The sequence below is a fragment of the Podarcis cretensis genome, assembly GCF_951804945.1.
Source record: "Podarcis cretensis genome assembly, chromosome: 5".
NCBI lineage: Eukaryota > Metazoa > Chordata > Lepidosauria > Squamata > Lacertidae > Podarcis > Podarcis cretensis.
The window spans coordinates 51,643,739-51,667,114 of NC_137174.1; the positions used below are offsets into that span (position 1 = coordinate 51,643,739).

Here is a 23,376-nt window from a genome sequence, read left to right on the forward strand (position 1 = left end):
GTGTTTTTGTTAAAATCCCCTTCTCAATTAAGTAATCCATTTTAATCTAGAATTAAAATTATCAAAATTTTCTTATTTGTTAATTCGAGCAAGTAACCTACTGCTCTCACTTCAATACAAACAGTATTTCTACCTGCAACACACTTGAGCAAACCTGCTCTTCTTCCTTTCACAGATATTTTGTTGCCATTTGCAACTGTAGCTGCCTCTGATTAGTTATTTAACTCTTGGGAGAAATAATTAGCATCACACGTCATGTGCATGGAAGTTGCTGAACCAATTACCAACCAACTAGAAGGATTACTGTTAACAGCACCAGTTTTGCTATAACTTGATATTGCTGGATAGTTTTGACGAACTGCAAAAGCATTTTTAGATTGCTTTCTGTTGCCACCCTGGAACTTTTCTTTATTATTGCCACTAATATTAAGCATTTGTTCTGATGTGTTTACAGGGTGGTTATATGACGAGGAGTATTTTTCTTGCAGGGACACGGGTGATCCCTGGACTTGCCGATCGCATGGTTGGCGGTTCGAATCCCCGCGGCGGGGTGCGCTCCCGTCGTTCGGTCCCAGCGCCTGCCAACCTAGCAGTTTGAAAGCACCCCCGGGTGCAAGTAGATAAATAGGGACCGCTTACCAGCGGGAAGGTAAACGGCGTTCTGTGTGCTGCGCTGGCTCGCCAGATGCAGCTTGTCATGCTGACCCGGAAGTGTCTGCGGACAGCGCTGGCTCCCGGCCTATAGAGTGAGATGAGCGCACAACCCTAGAGTCTGTCAAGACTGGCCCATACGGGCAGGGGTACCTTTACCTTTACTTTACTATTTTTCTTGCATTCACCCTGATATGCTTGTGGGGTGTTGACACATCTTCCCAATAATCATTTGCTCATACTGTAATGTTTTACAATTTTTATTTTTGTTATATGAATAACTAAATAAAGTGTTACAAAGGTAGAAAACACAGAGGACAAAGAAAACATTCAAAAACACATTTCAAAAGCATAGATCTGTACCTAAAATTAAAACTCAAAAGTACAATGAAGCAAGTATTCCAGACCTCAATTGTAGATTGTTGCTGTTAATATATGTAATAAAGTTCCACCGAATTGCATAAAAAAGTTCCAATGCATTTCCGCATCACTTTCCAACACAAAGTCTATTTTTCTGAAAAGTGGATTTGTTGCACAAAGGTAACAGAGCCCTGTAATCCTTTTAAAATGTGCACACCTGAAGTGCACACCTCGAATCCTTACTGCAAAATAGTGTCTGTCTGGAGGCACCCTTCATTTTTATGCTGTTTTTCCTCTGGAATGCTGTATTTATACTTTTATTGTTATTGACTGATAAATTGTCTTCTGTCTTGCTAACAACTGCCTTGAGAACTCTGGTACAGGGTGGCCTATAAAATACTGCAAACAGATAACCAGACAAACCAATGCTCTGACTTTAGAATACAGCACATTCCTAACTACCTACAATAGTGGCTAATGTGGTTGGGCAGAGCCACAGAGATGCTTTCCCAACACTGGCATCATTACAGCTCACCTGGATGGGGTCAGGGCCTCAGCACAGCCAGCCTGGCGCTTGTGCTGGTGTCAGTTGCAGAGCTTATCTGTAGCATCTAGAGGGCAGCTCTGTGACTGTCCCAACACATTGTCCAATACTGACTGTCAGGTCGTTTCCGAGCACAATTCAAAGTATTGGTGCTGACCTTTAAAGCCCTAAACGGCCTTGGTCCAGTATATCTGAAGGAGCGTCTCCACCCCCATCGTTCTACCCGGACACTGAGGTCCAGCGCCGAGGGCCTTCTGGCGGTTCCCTCACTGCGAGAAGCCAAGTTACAGGGAACCAGGCAGAGGGCCTTCTTGGTAGTGGCGCCTTCCCTGTGGAACACCCTCGCACCAGATGTCAAAGAGAACAACAACTACCAGACTTTTAGAAGACATCTGAAGGCAGCCCTATTTAGGTAAGCTTTTAATGTTTAATGTATTACAGTATTTTAATATATATTTTTTTGAAGCCACCCAGAATGGCTAGGGAAGCCCAGCCAGATGGGCGGGGTATAAATAATAAATTATTATTATTATTATTATTATTATTATTATTATTATTATGCTTCACATACCAAGAAGCACCATTTGCTGTTATGTTCTTATCATGCAATTCAAAAAAGTTCCTCCTTGCCATTTTTTTTTGCAGGGAACTGTATTTCTTTCCAAAGTGCAAGTGTTTCATGGATGTTTTGATTAAGCCAGGGTACATGAGTGTCAGAAATTTATGGCCCAAACAGATGGGATGTTAAATTGGTGAATGTGTCACCTCCCTGTGCACTTTTAACAATAGCAGTGTTGGAGAAGGAAATGATTCCCTCAGACTTCTACAAAAAGTTCCCTGGAATAATGCCACTGAAATCAGTGCAACTTCTCAGTTAACATGCATAAGGCTCTTAATCAATATTATGGTGATAAATTCCTCTGGAAAAGGAAGCTTAATCCTAGGCTTCACTTTTTCCAAAGAATCTGTGATCCTGTAATGGGGTCACTGGTGAGCTGCTACATTGCAGGATATGATCTCTGAGGTGGAAAAGTGGAGATGGAAGTGTAGAACGGAACGGACAGTCTTCAAAATCAGAAGTGTGAAATTGAACCTGAAGAGAGATAACGGGCAGTAGAAAAGAAGGAATTCCAGTATTTATAGTGTTGGAACTAGAAGGTTGGGATAACAAGCCCACGTTATTTTGTTCAGATCCCTGATATTCAGGAAATGTGAAACAGTCTCCATAATAAAGCACTCAAGATTGTGGACATTCAGGAAAGTGAAATCAATGTTTTGAAACTTCACACTCTGAAATTCTAGGTATGACGCGTGGGTATGTCTTCTCTTCTTTTTCAAGAAACAACTATGACATCAATGGACCACATTGTCCAGAGCTTGTGGAATCTAAAGGGCGTGGGCCAGCTTCATCAACATTCAGGACTGACATCAATAAATATAGACAAGAATGGTGTGCCATAAGTCAAGCAAACATGACACTTGCACCTTTCCAATCTGTTTGAAAAGATTCTCCAAGCCAGTAACAGACTCAGCTGGGAGTAGTCAATGTGGTGCCCTCCAGATTATGTTGGACTCTTAGCACATCTCAGATCTAGTCAGGAAGGCCAATGGTCAGGGATGATAGAACTATGACAACATTCTAGATGGTGACAGTGGCAACCCTGTAAGCAACAGAACTCAATAGCCAAGGAATACTGCCCCCTCAGCCTCACATGCCATAATGTTTTGGGTACTATGGTAGTAAATAGTTTCTCAAATACGTTATAATAACAACAGGAATAATTATAATAATTGATAATAAAAGGCACATCTTTATAGGAATTTACATGAAGCCCCTGCATGGATTATAAAATGAGATAAACACATGTAGGATTTATATATAGATATATAGATATATTTCCAGCATATATAGCATGTTCCAGATATTAAAATCAACAAACACATTTCATGTTTATTCCTGCATAGAAGTACTATCAATGGGGGGATTTTATAACATGTGAAGTGGCCAGGTGGATTTGCTCATCTTCTTGTAACACCTGTTCCAGAACTTCAGCTATGTGGCCCACCCAATTTGGACTGAGAGGCCATTGACCTCAAACTCTGCCCATGTTTCAACTGGATCTGTCAATTATTTACTCTCTGTGGTTATACTTTCATGTTTCCTTTAGAGCTGCGGTGTCTGAGTCCTTACCCTGACTAAGCTCCCATGAACCTTCTGAGAAGCACTTTTAATTTGGGCACCTATTTCTCTGCCCTGCTGCTTTCAGTGGGAATTGGAGGCATTCGTAGCTGTTACCATGGTGGTTGCTACCGGTGCTCTGCTGGATTCCTTGGTTACCAGGCACCCTGGAAACATCCTAACTTGTGCATCCTATGCAGCATCACCCACCTTCCACTTTTGGAGGAAGTGGGTCGTCATGGTGTCACATTGTATGTATTAGTTTTTAATCACGATGGTTACCTGTTTTGTTCACCTTATTCTCCCACCCACCCCTGCCCCATATGCCACTAAAGGCAGAGTGCTTCTGAGATTGGGCAGAGTCCAGTCTGCAGCAAAACCTGCTGTGAGGCGGCCAGGCCCCCTTTTCCACACCCCAATGTACTATGCTGAAAGGAAACTTATTTTTAATTTAATTTAATTTTATCCTTTGTGTTTTGCACTGCCCACTTTTTCCATGCCCGGGTAAAGAAGCAAAGCTGGTATCTGTAAGGACTAGGGCCTTTTTAGTGGTGATGCCCTTTTTTGCAGAATGCTGTTGGCCTTTTGCTGAGACCCTCATTCATTGATGGATCCCTTCTGGCCTTTAGGAAGCCTATAAAGACTGTTTTCATTCTTCAGCCTCAGATTCAGGTTTTAATTGTTCTGTTATGCTGGCTGGTTTCAAATTATGCATGCTGGGGAGGACCTAATATTGGATGGAAGGGCAGGAAAGAAATGTTGATGCTGTGCTGGACTGATTCACAAGCAGCTCCCTCTCCAATGCCCTGTACACTCCAAAACATCAAAGGCATTGTCAATACCTCATAGTCACAGTGCAGATTTATGGAGGAGGAAGGATCAAATTTAAATAATCCCCCTGGGAATCTTCCAGTTTTGTGGATGACTTCACAGACTGTGAACTCACGGAGTCTAAAATCGAGTGCACAGGTTGGCTGAGGAGCTGTGAGAAATTAGATCTCTTGTGTAACCAACATGTTACCTTTGGAAACCACTTAATGCTCATTTAACTAAACATTTTCTTTGGAGGTTTTTAAACAGACGGTTGCAAATTGGTGTGGTTTGACAGCTACTTAAATGACACCAGGCCATTTCCTCATACAGACCATAGCGGGGCGGGGGGGGGGAGGGGGGAAGAGGGAATCTTAATGCTATAAACAACATTGTGTAAGACAGGCACTGCCTGGAGACAGAATCCAACTTTCCTGGGAGTTGCTTTTGTATCCAGGCACTCCATTTTTTAAACCCAGTGGCAAAAGCCAGTGTTTGTAGGTAGGAGCTGCACACAAATGTCACTAAGCTCTGCATGCTTAATAGCTCTGAATGGGAACATTTTGCCAGATGTTCATTATTTACAGGAAGACGTAATCATCCTTTGCTGAGTTATTCATTCTGGGTCAAATTAGCTGCCGGTGTCACAGTACAGAAATTGCTTGAGAGCGATGGGGCCACGTGTCCTTTACGCCGATGCAGGATTTGACCCTCCATGTTTGTTTCCTCGCAGCTTGGTAAACATCGCAAAGGTAGGAGCTAATGAAGCTGAATGACTTGGAACAGCCACCGGGAAGCGTAACTGCAGCATATAAAATTTGCACCGTCTTGGAATGATACTTGAGAGGAGACGCCGATGAACGTTCCAAATGCTTTTGTCTAGTGGAATGACAGCATTGTGTATATCTAGGCTCCAAAACTCTGGCATCCTGGTTTTTGTGTCATGAAGGTCATTATAAAGCTATGAAGCAAACACAAGTCTTAATCTCTTTGTTTGGAGAAAGCTGAAAGTCAAGGAAGGAAAAAACCAGACATTGTTCTTGAGTTTGTGCACTGCAGATTTTTGAACAACCCCCACCACCTCAAGTTAGATATAAACTCATAATGCTGGTCAGGGTGTCCATTACCAATTATGGGGAAAAGAGTTTTCTTCCTGATGCTGCTCCCACTGCAGCCCCTTTTCTGATGTTGCTTTTCAGAAGCACACAACTGAGTGTGTTTTATCAATTGTGATGTGTTAAATGAATGAATGGTTTTGCTTTCGCAGGAAGAGATACTCGAGATGTAACATTTTTTGGATTTTTGTGGGGGGCTTTATGTCACATGTACCTGAACAGGTTTAAGGTCTGTAAGAGCTGTGTCAGCAAAGACATACTGCCTAAAAAAACGAAAATCATTTATTTCACAGATTAAACTACGGTAATTGGGGATTAGGCCTCAGGTAGGAACTTCTGTACAGACCAGCAAACAATGGAAGGAGATGATCTTGCCCTAAATACCTAACAGACTAGGTGATACAACTGATAGCTGAATTGAGATAATGGGGGTAATAGATGGAGTTGAGAGGATGAGGCTGTAAGAAAAGAAAGAGATTACCATGGTGTTTGCTGCAAAAACTGCAGAAGTCTCAGCTTTTGCTCATTAACCAACATCAGATCAGAACATTTTAAAGGCATCATTACAGATAATTAAGAAGAAGATTTGTAGGAGTTAAGAAGGTGAGATGGTGTCCTTGTTTCAAGTAAATGAAGAAAAATGTTTGATTCTCTTTTCAAAATATGAGGTTATTTAAAAAAACCCAAAAACCCAAATCCCCCTTAACTAGGATTTGAAATCAGAGTAAGAAGCTGGTGAACAGAAAACCTTGGTTAAGAGGGAACCTGGACAGCCATGTGGGAAGGAAAAGGAGCATGGTAAAATTTGTTCGTAAAAGAGATGGGGCTATGGGTAGATTGTAGAGTGCCTTGTGTCACCCTTCACGTAGGATGAGTTCCTTTGTGTTTTTCTCTTATAAACTTGCCTGACAAAGGAATAATAGTATGTAAGGAGGAAAAATCACATGAACAACTGGGAAAGCACCGGTGAATAGAGTTGGGGCAAAAGTTTTAAAACAGAGCCAAGCTAAATGTTCTAAATTTCAAGGCATTACATTTCAGAGTCCCTTTTCAAAAGTTGCACAGGTTGTGTAAGTGAGAGTCCTTGCAAATCTTGCTGTATTTCCCTTCATGGTAAAGCTGGAGGGGGGGGGGATCTTTAAAAATAGATGTTTGACTTCCTGCTTTCTTTGAGTTTCTTTACAGTTTCTGGACCCATGCCCCCAAACACCTTTATCTTCTTTGACAAGTAAGGGGATTAAAGATGTTTGGCACATGCTGGAGCATTTTCTAATCTCTTTGTCAACTGACCTGTGATTTATAAAAGAAGATGTTAGTATCAGTGCAGAATAGAACAACCAAAATATTAGCCCATCACCAGGCTGTTGGTGATCAGGGACAATGATACAGTATTTTAAATATGCAGTCCTTGAAAATTACAGTTTGTTCCCAGCACTAATCAAGCTCTTCCGTTCTCCCCATTAATCTTTATACTTTTAAAAAACTAAAAATAAAGGGAGGCTCTTTAATCTCTTACACACTATTCTTAAATGGAAATAAAAGTAAGGCAGGGTAACATCAAGGTGAAAGTGAGGGCGAGGCTGCAACATCAAGTCATGACTTGCAGGCATGAAAGAAACATCACAGGCATCATGTTCACCACATTGCCTGTTTTTTTTTTAATGTTCTACAGTTTCGTGAGAGATCATGACTTGCCCCAAACCACCAGGTAAATACTATATATGAGATCAGAATGATTGAAGCCAACATTTTCCCATATCCATATCAGCTATTCTATTCACTGCATCACACTGTCACCCCAATGCTATGTCCATTGCTATATTTCCGTTACCGGTATATATCATTGCATGTTTGTGGGTAACATATCTTTAATCCAATAACTTTTTAAAACTTCTCTGAAATGTTTTCTGTTTTCTGATACTTAATGTTTAGACACAGGTTTAAAATACCACCCATACTGAATTTAGAAATTTATTCCTCCCCCTCTACACAGACAGGGGGAGAGAGATATTTTTATGGATTGATCCTCAATATTGCAATTTTTGGATTTCTCCCCCTGAGTTGGCAGCTTGATAATAGCTGAGGAGACAATGGTGGTGTATCTGGCTGAATATTTTTAGAGATAGCATATCATCTGATTTTCTATCAAAAAGCTTATTATTAGTAAGAAAGATGGCAAGAGTCTGTAAAAACTGATCCAGAAAACTAGATCAAGTTCTTTTTAGATATGACATAGGAGATCAGTTGTGTAGCCAAACAGTTGCTTTTGAAACCTGTCGCACTACAGTTTAGAACGGCCAGGATTTATTTATTTTTGAAAAACATATTATTGCCATTAACTTTCAATCAGGAAGTCACATGAGAAAACCTCACTGCTGATTCCTGCAGACTTAAAATAATCTAGCCTGGGTTTAATTCTGTAGGAACTGAATTGAACAAACTGCATGGTACTCTTTCAAAATCCCCTTGTTACACAAGTTGTTACGCCAGGGAACCTAGAAGATAAGGGACAGAGGAGGCTGTTGTTGTTTAGTCGTTTAGTCGTGTCTGACTCTTCGTGACCCCATGGACCAGAGCACGCTAGGCACTCCTGTCTTCCACTGCCTCCCGCAGTTTGGTCAGACTCATGTTTGTAGCTTCAAGAACACTGTCCAACCATCTCGTCCTCTGTCGAGGAGGCTAGACTTTCCTAAAATAAGCCAGCTATGCTAAGCCCACCCTGCTTCAGGTGTCAGGCATAAAATACTGATGTTGTAGCCAAGGTTAATTGATTAACAAGAGAAAGAGATACACCCTGCTTTATGCAGTAGATAATTGTACTGGTATGTTTGCTGCTACTTGAGTAGAACTTGATGTGGAAGGAACAGCAGAGCTGAGTAAGCTGATACCCAATAGCCCAGTTTGCATGTAACTCTAAGCTAAACCCTGGGTTAATGCAAACAAACGAATGTGCAGGTTGCAGAAAGAATTGCAGCTGCAGTATGCCTCCCTCGGCCCTCTTGCTGCTGCCCTATGGGGGGCAGAGCAATGGCCTGCCTTGGCATTACGTTCAAACCCAGGTTCATTGTTTGTGTCACTCAACCAAGCAATGTTCTTGGTTTGTCTGGGACAGACAAACCACAAGACTGGGTTCAGACGTAATGCCAAGCCAAACCATAATTTAGCCCTGAGTGGGTCAGCAGCAGAAGGATCAAGGAAAGAGTGCTGCAACTGCAATCTCTGGGAACCTGCATGTTTGCTTGTTTAGTTGTTCTTTTTCAAACATTTGCATCTTTTTTAAAAGATTAAAAAGAAAGAGGAAAGAAAGGCTGCAGGCATGTGGTTTTTGGTTTATTTACAAATGCAGAAGTTGAGCTGACTTTAGTAGAGTGCAGAAATAAACATGCATGCAAGCAGTGCTAAATCCTTCTGCCACATCAGTCCTTTCTTTCAAAATCCAAACAGCTTGCCATTCAACTTATAGCCCAACCTTATGGACTTATAGCCCAACCTTATGGACGTTTGCTCAGAGTTCTGCATGACTCATTTCCAATAAGTGGGCAACTCCAGTGTTGACCCCTACAACAGAAGGATGTGATTCGCATTCAAGAGACTTACGAGAACTAACTGCCTTTTGTTGTGCATAGTTGCACATCATAATCACCAACAATAAATTTCCCAGCTCAGGAGAAAGCCATTTCCCCCACTGCTTTGTCCAACCCAATAGCATTATTCACAACAGGTAGTGTGTGCATATTAAAAGCAGAGTGAAGCACAGCACAATTTTGGGAGTTCGCCTTCAAACTGAACTGACGGAATCACATGATGGAGCTCAGGCTTGGGATGAAACGTGGTCCTCCAGTTCTCTCTACCTGTCCCTCAGGTACTCTCCCAAGGCTATACTCACATCTCTACATGCCCCATTGTCCCTGATGAGCCTGGCCAGGATGTGTCATTGAACTCAGATAATGCCTCTTGCTTGGCTGGTGATAAGATAGAGAGGGCTGTGGGAGTGTGTGTAGAAAGTGTCCTCGTGTGCAAAGGTACCATTTACATTTTGCCACCCAATCTTTGTCTCTGGCCCTGTCCATGACATGACTCTGGAGAGGCTGCAAAGAACAGAATGTAGACCTCGAGAGCTGAGAAATGTCCCCTACCTCTGCTATATAGGGTTGCCAAAACAATAGCAACAAATAAAAGCAAAATCCAGAGGTGAATCTTTGATTGGAACAGGCCAGGGGGTGATGTGTGAAATGGTATTTGTGGTACCATCACACACAGACATACCTGGAGAGCATACCTTTCCATCCTCTTAGAATCTTTTCCCTTTCCTTCCCAGACTCAGCTACCCTTAGCACCAGTCTGGAAAATTGAACAATACTTTCATTCACGCTGTGCCGGATGCCAAATGTTTAAGAAAAATGTGGTGGCAAAGCTGGAGAGGCAGACAGGACTTCAATGCTCTTTTTCCTTTTCCTTTTTGCATCCCGTTTTCAACAGCTTCTCCTTTGTTTACAGAAGGCATGCTGAAACAAGTTAGGCTTTGTTTCTGTTGGCTATCGTTGTAAAATAAACCTTTGCATTAAAACTGAAACAAAGGGAAAGAAATGCACTTTCCTAATAGGTGGATGACAATAAACTTATCCCGAGAGGAGAAAGGAAGGAAGGGAGCTGTTATATCTTTTCCGAGGCATGAAATTCCTTGCTGTTTGATTGAAGAGCTAATTCAATATCAGCACATTCCCATCGTTTGCAGGCACCAAGGTGCAGATTGCTGTGAAATCCACTTGCGCTGTAGGAAACTCTGAAACCAACTGGGGCTCTCTGTGCCCTGGCTTAGCAAAATGGTTACTTAGCAAAATGGTTAATCCGGCCCTGCAGTTTAATTTGAGTTAATTCCTTCTTCCATGAGTAGGCTTATTTTAAAAAATTAATAAATCCAGTTACACATTATTTCTATTTTAAAAGCAGAAGTGCTAGGAAGAAACACTGGTTCTTCTTGCATGGGTGTGGCACCACAGCCTTCAAATTCTCCCTCTTGCTAACTATGCCCTAGTGAATATCTTCAAAACAAAGGGTAGCAGTAGTTCCCGAAGAGATGAAGATCAGAGAGAACTGGCTTTTGTTTATGGAAAGCCTGCTTGCGGTGTTGGATATAAAAGCGCATTGTATCCAGCCAATTACTCCCAAGAATTGCTAAAAATCCTACCCAATTATCTTCTAGCTATTCATTTTTGTATTGCGTCCAAAAACAGAATGTGTGAACCCCACTCCCCCAGCTAGAACACAGTTGACAGGGCTGACCCAGGACATTTTGCTACCTGAGTCAAGGGATGAGATGTGTCAATCATTTTATGTACAAAAGCCAATTGGCCTGACTGTTAAATCTTACTTAACACTGATGTTCACCTCTGCAGCTAAGGGCATCTGGCTATTGCGGGGCTGGATGTAGGGTTGGTAGGTCAGCCTTCCACTGTCTTGGTGCTGCTTGCCCAGCAACTGCCTCTTGAGGCAGCCAATTCACTGTGCCTAATGGTAGGACTGGCCATGATTGCGGAATCCAAAATTGCTGTAGCCATTTCAAATCATATTCCAGATTTGGATTGGGGAAAGTGGATTTCATGATGGGATACTGGGTGGACATTTATGTGTGCAAAGAAGCATGGTCAGGCTGCACTTATACACATTTAACCTGTGGAGCAAGGCCCACTGAACTTAATGGCCTTACTTCTGTGTAGGATTGTGCTGTCAGTATCAAAGTATTAATCTGCCACCGGATTTTGAAAAAAATCATCTGAATACTGCCATAATCTTACCAGATGGTGTTAGGGATTTGATTCCAAAGCCATTTTACAAACTCTCACTCACTCACACCCCTTCATCATTATTTCCTTTTTATCGTGTGCATTTTGTCCCTGCTTGAGAAACAGTGGGTTTGTTCTTCTTATGCCGAGAGCCAGAGTATCAAAACAAAAAGTACTGCAGTGATTTTTATATTTAGAAATGTGCTAAGCATCAACAGTTATTTTTCACAATTGAAATCCTCACATCCAAAACAATGCAAAACTGCCCTGTTCTTTGATTCTAATTAATGCCTTTGTTCTTGGCTTTTTATAAGTCTATTGAACAAGGATTAAAGACATTGCTGAAATATGTCTGTACGTCATTTACATTCAATTCACAAATACCATCTTCTCTCCTCCTTGATTACCTCCATGCAGAGTTGTTTATCGTTTGTGCCAGCAAGTGGGAGCAGGGCAAGGACAGAGGAAAACAACATACACATGACACAAGTGAAGATCATGTCCCAGATGCTGTGAGAAAAAAGTTTGACCGGGTCTATCTGCTAGGTTGTGCTGGAAAGGTGAACAGGAGGCCACCTTTCTGAAAGTGGATGGCACTCTCAGGGCTGTTGTCCCTGAGACCTCTCACAATGTGAGGGATTATGAAGCCCATCCCTACTCCTTCTTTACTAAAGATTCTGCCTGCATCTGAGTGGGATAGTTATAGAAGAATCCACCACCCTGCAGGGGCAACAGAGTAACTATATATGCCCACAAAAATACTATAAGGAAGGCAACCTCGCCTCTGCAAATCCCAACCACCAGTTGTGATCTCAGGTAACATCCTTTCCGGGCCCTGAGAAGTGGGGGCCATCTCTGCATTCATAGCAACCACACCATAACAAGGCAATCTGAGTAACACATTGTGGCAAAAAGGGCGGTCAGGGTTGAACCAAACGCTGGAAAACATTGGTCTGGTCCATGTTGCACAGGCCCCTAGATTTCTGTAGGATGCAGCAGAAGAAAGAGGATTTCCCACCATTCAACCCAGTTCAAAACCCACCCCTGCTCCCCAGCTGTTTCTTGATGGGGGCAGGCGGGACTAGCCAGATACATCCTGTAACTTGTAGATATGATGAACATTATAGGTTTCCTTTCTTCTTCCCCCTCCCACATTTGCCAATGCATCTATTAAGGGAGAGCCCATGACCCTTGGACCTTTGGAATTCCAACTAAACAACTAAAAATTAGATTTAAGATGTTTAATTTTAAGGACAAATTTATTAAGGAGGATCACCCAAACAAATACTGCTAACTGTTGCAGGAACAGAGTTCTCTTTCCCAAAGGTGGTCTTGCTAACCAGCCCAGTGCTGTTGGATGAACTGAACCCTACTCAAAATATTTCCCTGGAAATATTTCAATCAATATAGGACTCAGAAGCTCAAGATCTCACTCGAAAAGATCTCATTACTCATCTTATGACAGCAACAAGACTAACCATAGCTAAGGTTTGGAGATAGTTAAATACTAACTTGATGGAAACATGGTTTCAACAATTGTGGGATTTAATTCTTATGGGAAAACTGACAAGGAAAATATGAAAATTAAAAAACCCAGTAAGAGATCAGACAAATTTCATGCAGTTTTGACAAAAGAAGAGTTCCAGCATCTCAAAGTGACTTGTGGAAATAAACTTTTATTTGTTGGGCAACAGGACTTGACAAGCCTTTAACTCACCCCTTTTCAAGTACAGAGTGCTGTACTCATCTGTCGGCAGGGAGAGGGGGATTCCTGTGTTGTGTTTGTCTGAAAATCAATATAAAAATAAAAAGGAAATTGAGAAGTTAAAAAATGACAAATCTGGGTCTTAGACTGTCCAAGACAACTGAAACTAGAGGTTTTGTGCTTCCTGTGCTTTGAAAACCCCACATTTTGCAAACAGGATGTGTGCTAAGCCAGCCCAGCTCTGATGTTGTTTTCTGGTTTGCCATGCCAAAGTACCAACAAAACTTGTTGACAGCTTCCAGGAAATCATGAAAATAATCTCCTCCTCCCCTGCACCCAGGTTCTCATTTTCTATAAACAGGAAGCAGACAGTATTGCTTCTTCCATATGTAGGCACAAGAAACTAGTACCATTTTGAGATCTGCCTCTCCATTGCTTCACATTGCTTCATGGTAAGTGTGGCGGCTACAGCCTAGAAGCAGAGCAGCTGCATCCCAGTAGAATTTAGGAGCACAGAGCTCCCTCTGCTTCCCTCTCTTTGGGTGGTCTGTAGAATCATAGCTGCTCCTGCGCCATACTTCTTGGTACTCATAGTATTTAGCCTAGGCACTTGCTCTTTCTTCTGTTCTAAGTACAGTATCCTTGCTGGTATCCACTGACACTCTCCTTCCTGTGCTGCAAGATGATGTACCTGGATCTTTCACAGATCTTCTTAAACAATATTTTCTCTTAAGCCAGATGTATGCACGCAAATATGCACCTAAGGTCACACACATGCATATTCTTGACAACTTTGATGCTATGCTTTGAGAGTATCTAATACTCCAAGAGGAAAACGACAAATAACATTAAGCACACTTCTTTAAAAGCATGGTTAATGCTACTACTTTTATTCTGAAGGAGAAGTAGCCCCACGGGGACCTGATCCAGATCGGGAGCATGATGCATGGGTGCCAGTTTCCTGCTGAAAATCACCTCTTCTTCAAGGGTTTTTTGGAAGGAGACCAGCAACTACACGCCATACTCTGAATCTGGACCGCAGTCTAATTTTAAGTCTGCTTAATATCAACTGGTTTTGGCCCCTGACATAAGACTGAAAGCGGTTAAAAACAAAAACACCCCCCCCCCCCGAAATGCATCTGATTGTGTGCAGCAAGTCAGATATTGCAAATAATGAAACTGCATCAATAATGCCTTCCTTTCCTCCTGGTATAATGGAGGCCTGCAGTAAAGTCCTGCAATAAAGGAAACAATCTGCTTTTACCACACAAGAGAACCAACTGCAGTTCGCGGCTTGCAGAAAATCAATCTTGATACAGCCACTTATTAATTGCAAAAAAATGTTATAAAAAATAAATAAAAAGCAAATGCCAAGAGGACAAAAGTTAGCAACTTGCAGAAAATTAAGGTAATTGCTAATTGTCTTTTCTTCCAGAAAGTTGTTTAGGTTTTGGGGTACTTTATGAAAGAGTTTGAGATGCTACAAATGGTCAGTGGACCATACATCAAGCATTGTTTAAACTGGACATTGCATCTGGATACTGTATGAACATAAAAGCAGAACTATTGTTTACAGAAACCTGCAGACTCCTGCTAAGAATCTTCTTGGAGGAACTGAGTTTCAAATGCACACAGTGGAAAACGGTTCATTTTATACTAGGCTGTAAGATCCCAACCCTGTTGTAGGTACATTAGATGCTTGGTTTCAAAAACAATCAAAGATATGCATATTGAACTTTAATAGTGATTAGACCAAAGGATGGTAACGTATTTATGACAAAAAGGAGAAAATGCAATACCAAGAGGACAAAAGAGGCTGCAAACTGAGATGCAAATTTAGAAATTGCTTTAATTCAAATAGAAATATATCTCACCGGTGTGGAACTATGTGACCAGACTATGTGCCTGCTCAGTCTGTTGTCTGAGTGCCAGCTGTGAAAGGTACTCCTAGCCACAGATCACCGGAGCTTCTAGTGCCAGTGATGGATCCAGTAGCACTCCCAGGCTATGAACCCACTCCTTCAAGGAAGGATAACCCCTCAAAGCAGGCAACTGATCACTCAGGAACTGCCCATCTACAACACTTCCATCTTGACAGGATTCAGGGTCAGTTTACTGGCTGTCGTCCAACCCACCACCAAGTCAAGGCAGTGGCCTTGCTTAATTCATATATTACAGAGAGACAGAGTGTACTGATGACACCTCACCCCACGTTTCCGAATAATTGCTCCCAGCAGCTTCATACAGAAGTTAAATAGCACTGGGGACTAGATAGTCCCTGCAGCACACAACAGCCGAATCTCTAGATGGCCAACAGATCATCATCCAATGCTATTATCTGAAACCAATCCTCAAATTGGGATCAAAATCACCCTAAAACAGGGCCTCCAATGCCCATCTCACCAAGTTGATTCTTGCTAGCCAACTCCAAACCTTTGGTTTATTTTATTAGAGAGAGAGCAATATTTTCAACAGTACTTTCAAGATCTAACTTCTGTAACTTTTGTTGCCCTTAGAAAAGCTTTTACTACCCTTTGTTTCCAAACAATGCCTCAACCTATTTGGAGGAAAAAGTATAAAAGGATCCTCTATACTCAGCAGACATGTGTTTGTGGTACTGGGGAGGTGGAAGACATAATGCATTATCTTTGGCATTGTCCTTTGTATAGAGATCTCAGAGCTCTTTTGGGGGAGACCTTTTGAGAGCAAGAGCTGGCTGGACCCTGACTGGTATTATTTGCGATCTGCTGACAGACCACAATAAAACCATTACAAACGAGGTTGCCACCTTTGCCGTAGCAGCTCAAAACATTCGCTGCGATTTTCTAAAGATGTCTGCAAAGAGGACCATCTGCAATAGTAGTTTGATATTGTTGATAATCTTTCTCACACATGTATGTACCTATTGCCCACTGATTTTACTGGATGATCCTCATATCTAGTGTTTTTATCTCACTCTCACACATTATCTTTTTAGTATCTTTACACCATTTTCTCTCTCTTTCAAATGCTGTAGTTTTCTTCATTATAGCCTAGCTTCCTGCAATGACTGGAAGCTGGGCTGTTGTCATTTTTGAATGTTCATTCTCATGAGGGTTACGAAATCATAGTCAAAACCACAAGTGATTACTCACAGTAAGCACTAGAAACATACTTTGTTAAGTAAAAGAAAGGTTGCATTGGTAGAACATTTCTCAGGATTCTAGGGACACGAAGCACTGCCTTCATATTGGCTGTATATTTGCATGAATGGAATTTATACTATAGTGAGGATATAAGCCACTGGCATGCTATGATTAAGAAATACAGCCTAGGTTTTATAACGGCTGAGATTTGCAGTACAAAGAACAGAACTTGCCCTGACTCTCAGATAGCTTGTTAACATGAAAAACAGATAGCTTGTTAACATGTTTTATTCTACGTCAGCAAGCAAGATATTCTGTGTCTAAAGTGTTTAAGGGACCTGAGCATGAACCAAACTCTGTCCTAGATTGTGCCCCAAGATTAGGCAATGTTTTGAAATAGAGTTTAACGTAAGTCTTCCATCCTCTGAGGAGTAAGATATCATTAGCTTTACAAACAGAAAAGAAGATCATGAATTTCCCAGAGAAAAAAAGGTCCCCAAGTTAAAAAAATCATAGCAATGTCGCACTATATCTTGTTTATTTTTATTGCAAATCTCAGGCTTCTGCATTCTACAAAAAGTCATTATTAATGTCCAGACCACCAAGTGGCAGTTGATGATGCTTGCTGGGGATGGAGGAGAAGTTTGAATTGATTCACATTCGCAGATTTACCTAATGTGCAATTCCCCAAACCAATATCTGAAACATACACAGCTGCTCTCTGAAATTTGCCCATCTCTGAATTTTGTCATGCAGCTTTCCAACCAAAAAATGTGCGCAAAATGCATATATTAGTGAAAATAATATACAAAAATGCAAAAATAACATACAAAACTTTGGAAATGAGGAGAAAGGGGCACTAAAATGCGGATAAAATTTCATGGGGACTTAAAAAACTTACAAACTGATGTAGGAGTGTGGGGAACTGAATTTAAGATTGGAAAAACGTGAAGCTGAGAGAAACTGAAATTAACAGAATTGTCCATCCCTGAACTTGCTATACATATCACAGATATCCAACTTGGATTATCCAATTGTCAGGGTTTCACCTAGACAGTTACAGTTTTGCCATCCTGATCGTCAATGTCATGAAGCGGCAAAGATGGCTATCCAAGTTTGCTTCTCAACCTTTGAAAAGCTGAAGTTACATCTGCTGAAACTAAAAATGGCCGCATCTTCTCAGCATCCTTCCTAGTATTTTTCATTCTATTTTCCTCCGTTTTGAACTTTGAAATACTGCACTCGGATATGGCACTGTCATCACATCTGTCACCATTTTGTAATAATAATGCGGATTTGAATGGCTCTGTTGGACCATGTGAGTTTATCCAATTTAATTTCCCCGTGCGAGAAAAAACTGTAAAAACAAAACAAACCGGAAAAGGACAGAGGATTGTTCTTGTCCTGTTCCACCTGCAGTGCCAGCAAGATCCCAGCAGGGTGCTGGATATGGCAGATGTACTACAACTTGGTTCCTGCCCTGCCACATCCCCTGCCGCCTTCAGATTGCTTAGTTAATAACCTTCAAAGTTTTCCAGTAATGATGGCTCAGTAACTGTGAAAATGCCAGAAGCAACCTGATCCGCTTTGCTGACAAAGTAAAACAGGACAGGACAGGTGCTGTGTATGACATTGGCAGCTTTGTACCAGTCAATGGAGAAACTGCTAGCCGGATGGTCTGAGAGGGAACTCAGGAGATATTTCCACCTGATAAGTGTGCCACAGAGGTTGTTTCTACTCTCACATGTCCGTATAAGATTATATCACAGATACAAGCAAAGAGATATGAGATAAATTGATGAATTGATTGTTGCATCAATTAAGTGTTTTAAATTTGTTGTTAGTTGCCCTGAGCTCAGTTTTCTGAACCAGGAAGGGTGGGGTATAAATTAAAAAAAAAAATTATTTATTTACCTTTGGCAGATCTGTGTACTTGTCTCTAGCAGCTTGGATTACAAATTACTTCATACAGTGACAGCAAGGCAAAAGGAAGATAAGGTGAGAGGTAAAACCTATGGGTATATTCAGGGCTGGATACCACAAGATTTCTTGAGAAAAGAAACTTTTTGAAGGTAGTCGTAAATGCTATCTGTGCCCCTTGAATGTAGCCTGTGAATTCTGCACTGGGTGTTTCACAGAAGATGCTCACAATATGCGCAACATGTAAGTGTCAAAATGCACATTTTATTTACAAAGTTTATGGATATCGCCTTTGAATATATATTTTTATCTTTTAATACATAAAATAAAAAGATATATAAAAGTTCTTCTAGATAGCCATGCAGCTACAAAGATACCAGGCCAGAATACAAAGTTAAAAAGAAATAAAACAAATATATCAAATATAATGCAGTGTGTTTCTGCCGTGGATGACTAATTTGTACCGTTATAAAATAAAAAAATCTGCTGGGTTTTGTAGAAAGTGATTAGTACTAATAATCAAACAACATAATCATAAATAACAACACTAGAGTCAGTTAAAACTAACTATAATTCATGTTCAAACTGAAAAACTGAAGTTATGCACCCCCTCCATAAAAACCCAGAAATCCCACACGGACAGCTGTTTGATATAGCAAGTTTTCTCGCCATTTTTTTAAAATAAACCCTATGAAGTACATCTTGAAAGTGATTTTTTTAAAAACTTGGAAGAAAATATGTCTCTGCATTTTATTTTTAAATAACTCTGTTGGGATGCATAGAAGGCGTCAGAGTATAGATTTTGCATGCAGTAAATCATAGGCTAAACCTGCAGCTCATGTTTCTCCTCCTGCTGCTGCACTTTAGAGTAAGTGTGAGGAACTTGTGGTTCTTCAGATGTTACTGGACTTCAGCTCCCACTGGTTTGGCCAATGGTCAAAGGTGATGGAAGTGCTAGTCCAGCAACATCTGGAGGGGCACAGGTTCCCCACTTCTGCTTTAGTGCAAAGGAAGTTGTGCAGGAAGGCTTTACCCTGTCACTGTTGGGACCAAGTGCAGAGCTGGTGGGAAACTCATCATCTTTGGAATGGGCCCTGAGCTAATCCTGATAGCAGCACCATTGAGGTTGCGTGGGGTGCAAGACTCACAGCAAAGAGGAATATTCTGATCTTGGCCATATTTAAGATTAGATTGCAAAACAAAAAGCAGTTGGTTTCAAGTATATTTATTATTTTGCATTTGTCTTGATATCTCCTCGTAATGAGATATCAAGGAAGAATCAGAGATTATAATGCACTGCAGATTCCTTATGGTTGGAAACCACAGGTTTGCAGGATATTACACATAATGTATGAAGATTCATCTGCAGAGATTTGATAGAGAGCAATGGGATCTAAGTGTGAACCACTTAACACATAATTTGAAAGGTGGCAACTGCTCATCTGCCATTTCACTGCTTCCAGAAAACTTCAATTTCAGAGTCATTCATAAACAGAGAAATGACAAACGTCTGAGAAGCTGACTTTTGAAATTCATTTTTAGATCTGCCAGGAAAGATCCAATCTTTGCCCCTTATTATGCTATTATATCACTATTAGTCATTGGCATAGGCAGAACTCCCAGGTGTGAGGCTGACAGACAAAGCATATTGTCAATATCAAAGAATGGCAATAACAAAAGGCATTCAAATGCTGATTGTTACCTTGCTCTTGCCTCCCACTTTTAGGCATATCAAGCACTTTGAAAAGGTCACTCCATGCAGTCAGGTATATGCAAAGACTGGTTGGTTAATACTGGAAAGAAGCTTTCTACTGAAAGGTGTCTCAACTATTATTGTGATATCTTGAAAGGCAATGAATGGAAAAGCCACCTATTGTTATCAACGTAGCCAAATTTTTAAACAACCCCTTTTTCTTCCCTACGTCATCCCCAAAGGGTCATGTATCCTACTTTACAGCAGACAATCTTTTATTTGAAGGAGTCCTCTGTGAAGGACTGGCCCAATACATTTTGCTGCCTGAGGCAAATGACAAAATGGCCTCCTCCCTGCATTTCATGTACAGAAACTGAACTGTTTGGCAGCAGAGTTTACTTCAACACTGGCAATAGCACAGGATTCTTCATGGAACCCCAGCACAGCAGGAAAGCTTAGCGGACACAGGGCAGGTGCCATCCTCTAGGGTCTGCCTCCTGTAGGTGTCACACTCTGGTACAGCTGGTTTTGCTGCCTTGTTTGAAGATAAAGAACCCTAAGAAAGGAGAGCAGGGTTCCTTGAAGTTGCTTATTGTGGGAATGTTCAGGGAGGCAGGAGAGGATATATTGTTTGATTATATCCTTTCCAACTTGTGTTAACAAGTTCTACAATTTAGCAGAGTAACATTCCCCTTTTTAAACTTGCACAGCGGATGTGTTTGCTCAGGCTCTCTAAAGCCTCTAAAATAAGTTACCTGGTAAATTCCTCTTTAGTCCCTCATAAAAGAAATAGACACGACACAATCTTCTATAAAAGTATGAAAAGAGTTTACTCGCTCACTCATTCTGTTCACAGATGGATCCCAGAAGGCAGACTTAAGTTACAAAAGTAATATACCTGGAATCTATTCCATAAAGAGATAGTCCCTTTGTCCCCTCTTAGCTGGAAGCCAAGTGAGCATCTTAGGCTAAGCAGATGTTGCTTCTTCGATGAATGTAGTCAGAGAGAGAGAGAGAGAGAGATGGTGGCCAGTCCTATGCTTTTGTTACCTGCACAGGTGAGGCCACACCCACCTCTGGTCACATGTAGAGGAAGTCTGTCCCAGCCTAGGAAGAAACAGGAAATTCCGACTGGCTGGTCCAGACACCCCCCTTTTTATGTCCACTCTTGGGATGTTGTACTTGACTGCTCTGTGTTTCACATCCCACACCTATCAATGGTTAGCACTTAGACACAAACATCAGACCGAGCAGGTACAAGGTAACAGTCTTCCATGCTATGGTGAGATGTATTTCTGTGTAAATGATATACATTATTTCCAAATCTGTGCCTATGCATGCGTTAGCATATGGAGGTTTTATGCAAATCAGTGTCATTTTGGGGTGATGCATGAAGTGGCCACCCTATGGGGCCACTGAAATTTATTTGCTCATCTTGGCTCCCAGCATTGGCTCCCAGGTATGGTCCCTGGTGGGCCAGTCACATGCATTCATGCTGCACACAAAGGACACGGTGCATGCCATTGCAAACTGCATCTGTGCTTCATAGTGCCTCAGGAACTGAGGAAATTGCTTTGCTGAACTGCAGCCATTGCTATCTGCTGTAAATATTATATTAGCACAAATAATACTTTCTCAAAACCAATCATAGTGAATCTTACCAAGAGTTAACGATGCTGCAATCCAATAGATAATATATTAAGTAATAATATGAGGCACACTTACTAGGAAGTGGAGTTTTGTTCTGAGCAAACATGCATAGCATTGGGTTGCATGATAGCAAATATTAAAGAAAGTCAATCTTTTTATTATTACATTGGGGGTGAGGAGGCACTCATAGCTACAGATAACCTATATGAAGATATATCCAAGAATTATGTATGCCTGTTTTTCAGAACTCGCTCCCCAAAGGGTTTGATGGTACCCTCGATGTGATTCTCAATATAGAGAGAAATTCCCTCTGGCAATTTAAAGCGATATTCCTGTGCTTTCAAAAAGATTCCCTCTCATGAAGTGATTTATACCTGCCATAATTAATCTAATATCTTGGATTTATGTTCTTGGATGATGCTGATTTTAACTGATATACTGTATTTTCTTAACATACTATTTTTATGTGCTTCAGCTTTATGTGTTTATGTCTAAGAATGATAGATAGCTTCTCTTCCCCCCCCCCCGGGTTTGTTTGTTTGTTTTTTAGCTATATATATATCTTTCCTGGTTCTTTAATCAAGTGAAAATAAAATAAAAGAAACATTATTTTTGTCTTTGTAGGCTTGCTTCCTTTTTAATTTTTTGCTCTCTCTTTTCCAGGTGTGTTTTCTGTGTCTGCTCATATTTCCTTTGCATGCATCTTGAACCAACATCATGCTTTGTGAATCATGGGATTAAGGGTAAATTTAAATTATCTAGATTCCCTCCCAAATTCTTGGTTGCTTGAGTAAAATTCCATACATAATCAGCATACTTTCTTAAAGGTTACACTACATTCATGTTTTAGGTTTGATTCAGGAAATGTAGCCCTCTCCTTTAAAAAAAAGTAAAAAAAAAGTTTTAGAGTTTATTGTCTGTAATCATGTCATCACAACAAAATCAAATAATTTGGTTGCACTGACATACTTTGAAGATATCACACAGATCCTTCCAGAATGTTCCTGCAGGAAGAAGCAACACACCTGGAGACAAGGCAAGATAATTTTAAAAAAGTAAAATCCTGCTACATAGAATTTTGTTAGACAATTAATAAAATGTATGAGGCTAATTTTTATGCACCACAGGGAAACAAACAAACAAACAAACAAGCAGGAATGTGTGATGTGTCAACAGATGGATCCCTCTGTACTGTGTTTTGGTTTCATACTCTTACCTGCAGCCTGAGGGAGTTTAAACTGTCCAGGTTTTCTAAACAATGGCACCATTTCTCAGCAAAACTCTGTGATGAATTTTGGCCTGTGTTTTATAGTCCCAGGGTACATTTTTGGTCTGCCTTCAAAACTCTCTTTGCTTCACAAGCCTCAGCCCTTTAGGCCTCAGTACGGTCTATTGTTCAGAGACGACAACAAAATATTGTCATCTACCAGCCTGTTGTGGAACTTGTGGTTTTATAACTTAGCAACCTTGGACAAAGAGAAGTGCACTAGCACTCACTGCTTCAACCAAAGTCAATAACGGCTGTGCTGTGACTCATGTGCTGTGACTCTAGTGACACAAACAGGTGTTGTGGAAAAGAAAAGGAAAACATGTCTTGTATCAGCTCATCACAGAACAATTAACAAAGCCATCCCAGCTGCAGACAAGAAAATGTTCTGGTCATTTGATTTCCTTTTGTAATGTTCCTTTTTAAAAACAAAAAACAAAAAAGCTCACTTTACAGTAAATATTGTGGACAACAAGCTATCTACTGCATTAGATGCTAGGTGGAGTTGTCATGTGCTGTCTTCTCCTGCATAGTTGTTAAATTGTACAGTCTACTATGTCACCGTGAGGCACCA

The 23,376-nt window shown here is 40.9% G+C and overlaps 1 long non-coding RNA gene across 2 annotated transcripts in view; it reads right to left on the bottom strand.

The window, feature by feature from the left end:
• Positions 1-22,994, bottom strand: part of LOC307217364 — a 33,341-nt gene extending 10,347 nt beyond the window's left edge. The window contains exons 1-3 of one of the 2 annotated variants that reach the window (XR_013839579.1): positions 22,752-22,994; positions 22,505-22,560; positions 13,160-13,228 (exon numbers count right to left, since the gene is read on the bottom strand). This is a non-coding gene — a long non-coding RNA (uncharacterized lncRNA). Of the gene's footprint in view, positions 1-13,105; positions 13,229-22,504; positions 22,561-22,751 lie in introns of those variants that run through there. The other variant, XR_013839580.1, reaches the window with a different exon arrangement.
• Positions 22,995-23,376: the final 382 nt, after the last annotated feature.